General features: G+C 42.1%; 1 pseudogene; it reads right to left on the reverse strand.

Annotated features, from left to right (window-relative positions):
- Nucleotides 1–858: 858 nt before the first annotated feature.
- Nucleotides 859–2,463, reverse strand: LOC136170634 (V-type proton ATPase subunit B, brain isoform pseudogene; annotated as a pseudogene).
- Between the last annotated feature and the right edge of the window lie 3,687 nt (nt 2,464–6,150).

Raw genomic sequence — 6,150 nt, forward strand, 5'->3', positions numbered from 1 at the left:
AATCCAATTCAGATTTCCCCAGCTTGACCTGCACGTGTGTGTGCATGTGTGTGTGTGTTTTTAGACCTATACAGTTTTATCACATGTACAGATTTGTGCATCCACCACCACCACAGTTAAAACACTGAACACTTCTAACACCACAAAGATCCTTTTATAACCAGGTCCTCCTCATGCCCACCTATCCCCAACCCATACCCTGACTTCCTTCCCCTGATAACCACTAATCTATTCTCCATTTCTAAAATTTTATAATTTCAAAAATGTTACATAACCTTTTGGAGAACAGTATGTCAGCTTTTGCAGTTAGCTTTTCAAATTCAGCACAATTCTCTGGGGATTCATCCAAGCAGTGGTAGCTATGAAATAGTCTGCTCCTTTTTATTTCTGAGTAGTAGCCTATGGTATGTACATACCATGGGTTCTAACCATTCACTTGTGGAAAGACATCTGGGCTGATTTTAGTTTGCAGGTATTACAGATAAGGCTGCTATGAACATTTATGTGAATGCAGTTTTCATCTCTCTGTAATAAATGCCCAAGAGTACTCTCACTGGGTCTTATTGGTACTTACAAGTTTAGTTTCATATGAAACTGACAGACTTTTCCAGACCAGTTATACCACTTCACTTTCCTGCCAGTACTGGGTGAACGATCCAATTTCCTCTCCAGGATCCAAATGCACCTTCTGCATTTGGTGTTGTCACTTTTACTTTTTTTTAATTTTACCCTTTCTGAGAGGTGTATAGTGATATCTTGCTGTGGTTTTAATTTGTATTTCCCTGATGGCTAATGATATTGAACATGTTTTATGTACTTGTCATCTTTTTTTTTTTTTTTTTTTTACCAGTCTTTGTTTTTAATTACAGGGTAACACAGTAAACTCCAACACAAAGGTGCGGATGGGGGAGTGCAAAAGGAATAAAGAAAACAGAACCAGTACTTCACAAGAGCATCGAGCCAGCGATGAAGTAGCAGCTAATGCTTCGCAGCGTCTCGAGGGTAGAATTCGCTCAGGGTGCCCTGAGGGATCCTGTTCAGCATTTCTTTGGGGAAGATTCGGAGCAGTTGCCAGCCAATGTCCAAAGTCTCATACACAGTGTGGTTTTCATAAGGACCCTGAGCAATAAAGTTCCTCTCAAACTTCTGCAGAAATTCCAAGTAAAGAAGATCATCTGAGGTAAGGGCTTCTTCTCCAACGACAGCTTTCATGGCTTGCACATCCTTACCAATAGCACAGCACGCATACAGCTGGTTAGACACATCAGCGTGATCCTTTCTGGTCATGCCTTCTCCAATAGCAGACTTCATCAACCGCGACAAGGAGGGCAGCACATTAATGGGTGGGTAAATCTGTCTGTTGTGTAGCTGTCTGTCCACATAGATCTGCCCCTCTGTAATATGTCCAGTCAAGTCAGGGATCGGGTGAGTAATATCACTGTTAGGCATGGTGAGAATAGGAATTTGAGTAATAGAGCCATTTCGACCTTCCACTCGGCCAGTGCGTTCATATATTGTAGCTAAATCTGTACACATGTAACCTGGGAAACCTCGTCTACCAGGAACCTCTTCCCTAACTGCTGAAACCTCTCAAAGTGCTTCAGCATAAGAACTCATGTCTGTTAGGATAACCAATACATGTTTCTCACACTGATGGGCCAGGAACTTGGCCGTGGTTAGAGCCAATCGAGGAGTGATAATTCGCTCAATAGTTGGGTCATTAACCAAGTTCAAAAACAGGCAAACGTTGTCCATTGAGCCATTTTCCTCAAAGTCAGATTTGAAGAATCGGGCAGTTTCCATGTTTACACCCATAGCAGCAAATACAATCGCAAAATTTTCCTCACTGTAGTCCACTACATCTTTGGATTTTTTTTTTTACCAAACCAGCCTGGCGACAGATTTGAGCTGCAATCTCATTGTGCGGTAAGCCAGCAGTAGAGAAGATGGGAATCTTCTGCCCCGGAGCAATACTGTTCATGCCATCTATGGCCGAAACGCCGGTCTGAATCATCTGCTCTGGATAGATTCGACATTGAGGGTTGACTGGCTCGCCCATGATGTCAAGGAAGTCTTCAGCCAGGACAACAGGACCTCTGTCAATGGGTTTCCCTGACCTGTTGAACACCCGATGAAGCATATCCTCAAACACTGGCGTTTGGAGAATATCCCCGGGTAAACTCACAGGATGTTTTCTTGGCATCTATACCTGAAGTCCCTTCAAATACCTGAACCACAGCTTTGGAACCACTAACTTCTAGAACTTGCCCGCTCCGCTTCGTCCCGTCAGGTAGGGTTAAGTGCACAATCTCAGCCTATCTGGGAAATGAGTCGAGGCTGGGAGAGGCAGTTCCGGCTGACTGCCAGTGCCTGCTCTCGAGACCCAGCCAGGGGCCCGCTGGTGGGTACTGGTGGCTCAGGCGTGGCCCCTTTCACGATCCCCCTCATCGCCCGCAGCACCATCTTCCTTGTCATCTTTATATCCTCTTTGATAAAGTGTTAGTTTGTGTCTTTTGCCCATTCTCTAGATTTTTTTGTTTTTTTTTACTGTTGTGAGATTTATTTTATGTTTTAGATACTAGTCTTTTATTAGATATGTGGTTTGCAAATATTTTCTGCCAGTCTCTATCTTTCCATTCTCTTCACATATGATTTCACAGAGCAAAAATTTGTTTTGATGAGATTTATCACTTTTTTCCTAAAACATTCATAATTCTACATTTTACATGTCAGTCTGCAAATCCATTTTGCATTCATTTTTGTATAAGGTGTGGGATTTAGCTCAAGGCTCATTTTTATCCTCCTAGAATCCCAGGGACGGGGTAGCCTGGTGGGCGACCGTCTATGGGGACGGACACAGAGTCGGACACAACTGAAGCAACTTAGCAGCAGCAGCAGCATACTACTCAATAGCTTAAGCACAATTTGATGAAAAGGATATCTCTCTTCCATTGAATAGCTTTTGCATCTTTGTCAAAAGTCAGTTGAGCATGCATGTGTCAGTCTATTTCTGGTTCTTTATTCTGTTCCATTGAGATCTCTCTACCAATGTCACACTATATACTCAAGCATATAATAAAGGCCTTAGTATCAAGAGTGATTCCTTCCATTGTATTTATCTTTGTCAAGATTGTTTTAACTAATCTAAGGTCTGTGCCTTTCCATATAAATTTTAAAATAAGCTTACCTATATCAACATAAAATGTTGCTAGAATTTTGATAGGAAATGCACTAAACCTATACATTCATAAGGGGAGAACTGATATGGTAACCAAGCAGGCTGGTTTAAGAGTTAAGGATTAGGAAATGAGAAGAAGTAGAAACAAAGACTAACTGTTGAGCAGGGGAAATGGCAACAATTTAGACTGTAAACCAGTACCACAGCAGAGTCACCAAACTCCCAGGTCCCTGAATGATAATGGATAAAGATCAGATACACATTCCTAAGCCGGTTTTTTTACAGGAAACAGGAAGCAGACCTCCACAAGTGAAAACTGCTGACCACATGCACGGAGACACTAGACTGGCTGAAAACAGAAGACTGGTGATGCTTGAGACTTCACCTTGCTGCCAGCCAACCTGAGGATTATGCACGAGGTGACCATGTACCCTGCAGCCCCTCCTTTACACTGCCTTTAAAATCTCCGTCTCCCAATTGGCAACTTGGAGATGGTCTTGGGACATTAGTCCACCGTCTCCCCAGGTTGCTGGCCTCCTGAATACAGTAACTTTTCCTTTTCCACGAACACTTGTCTCTTGAGTATTGGCCTTGAGCAGTGAGCAGCTGAGCTTGGCTTCGGTACCAGCCTCATCCAATTACAGTATCTTCAATATGTTGGCTCTTCCTGTCCATGATCAAGTTTCATCTCTCCATTTACTTGTCTTCTTTTGATTTCTTCCATCAGCATTTTGTAATTTTCAGCATATAGATCCTGTACATATTTTTTAAGTGTATACCTAAGTATTTTCCTTGTAGCAACTCTAAATAGTATTTACAAGTGGTTTTTAATTTCAGCTTCCATATGTTCACTGCTACCAATAGAAATGCAATTGATTTTTCTATGTTGCTCTGTTATTTCTGTTGTTTAAAACTACCCAGGCAATAGTATTTCACAATGGCAGACTGAGCTAACACTGAATATGTCCCAGGGACACTCTAGGAGGGACAGGCTTCTACTGCACGTGGACAGCCCACACTACCATGAAAAATCAATGGTGGTATATCTTGTTATAAGGAGCAAAAAAAGAAATCAAAAGAAGTGTGATTCACTTTCTATATGCTCAATCGTACTATCAGCAGTCAGAGGGATTGCCAGGATTTCCATAACACGCCATGACAAGAAAGTGAGACACTCTTCCTTGATCAGAGAATGCCACCAATAGGGGCAGTGTGGAGCCCAGAAGGAAAGAGGTTTACCTAGCCTGTCAAGCCTGGAGACCCCTGGGGTGGTAGTTTTCATGGCAGTGTGCCTAAGAACCACCCGAGACACTTGTTCAAAAGGCAGACGTCAGCCCGACCCTTTAAGATTTAGATTCAGTAGGTCTGGCATTAGGCTAACCAACCACCCCTGATTTGTTCAGGACTATCCTGGTTTTAACATTAATATCATACTATTTGGGACACCTCTCAGTTTGGGGTCTCCCTACTTGTATAGACCAGGAATCTGCGTATTTAACAAGAATTCTAGTAGTTTTGGTATATAAAACCAAAACTATACTTTGAGACTATACTTTGAGAAACGCTGACCCAATTTTTACCAGATAGGAGAAGATGTCATTAAAGTGCACCTATGGCCATAAAATGATTGAAATAATGTCATCTGTAGAGATTATCATATCAAGTGAAGTCTGTCAGAAAGAGAAAGAAAAATATCGTATCACTTACATGTGGAATCTAAAAAATGTTACAAATGAACCTACCTACAAAACAGAAATAAGACTCAGGAACACAGAAAAGAAAGGTATGATTGCCAAAGGGGAGAAGGGTGGGAGAGATAAATTAGGAGTTTGGAATCAACATATACACACCATTATATGTAAAACAAACAACAAGGACCTACTATATTGGACAGGAAACTATACTCAATATCTAGTAGTATCTATAATGGAAAAGAATCTTTAAAAGAATATATATATGTGCGTGTATATAATATATATATAATTGAATTACTTTGTTTACACAACACCTGAAATCAACACAACACTGTAAATCAACTATATTTCAATAATTCTTCTTTAAATTTTAAAAAATAAAGTGACCTGTCAAAAGAATTTGCTGGATTTTAAATAAACTTTTGAACTTAAATCATGGAGAGTAAGATCTCAAGTTAAACATTTAAGTATAAAAAATCCAGCTGACTTTAGCACCCAATTCCCCTCTTCCTGCAGTGTTCTATCCCTCCCGTTCACTGGATAATTTCACTTCTGAACCACTGCCTTGGTCTCTACCCTTATTCCTACCACCATTCTTGCTGACATCAACATCCAAGTATTCTGCTCCTTCACATCCTCACATCCTGTGTCTGTCAGAGTCTGGCCAGGAAATGGGAACCATGCCAGTTATCTGACAGAATTCAATATGAAGAATTGTTAGCTAAGTGTAGAATTTTTAACAAGGAAACTGGAAAGGAGACAAGAGAATACTGAGGTATCACAGAGACCTCAACTGCAAGAGGCAGCTACCATCCCTAGGGCAGAGTGGAGACAAGGGATCGGCTAGGATTGTAAGAGATTAGGCCCAAAGAGGAAGGCCTCAGGAGCTGAAGCCACACCTCCGGAGAGCAGCGTTGCTTGGCTGAGGCTGCGTCTCTGAGCTGTGCTCAATAAAGCTGGTTCCGCAAGGGCAGGAAACACTCAGGCTGAACTCCCTACTACTATGGGAAGGAACTGCTGCCTGGGAGAAGAAACACTGTTGCCATAATAGTGATGGAAACAGGAAGAAGCAAGCCCCTTATTCCCCGCCCCCCAGTCTTTCTCTCGGCAGAGCGTTCAGTTCAGTCACTCAGTCGTGTCTGACTCTTTGCACCCCATGAACTGCAGCGCACCAGGCCTCCCTGTCCATCACCAACTGCCAGAGTCCACCCAAACTCATGTCCATTGAGTCAGTGATGCCATCCAACCATCTCAGCCTCTGTCATCCCCTTCTCCTCC

Source organism: Muntiacus reevesi, chromosome 6 (assembly GCF_963930625.1).
Source record: "Muntiacus reevesi chromosome 6, mMunRee1.1, whole genome shotgun sequence".
Taxonomy (NCBI): Eukaryota; Metazoa; Chordata; class Mammalia; order Artiodactyla; family Cervidae; genus Muntiacus; species Muntiacus reevesi.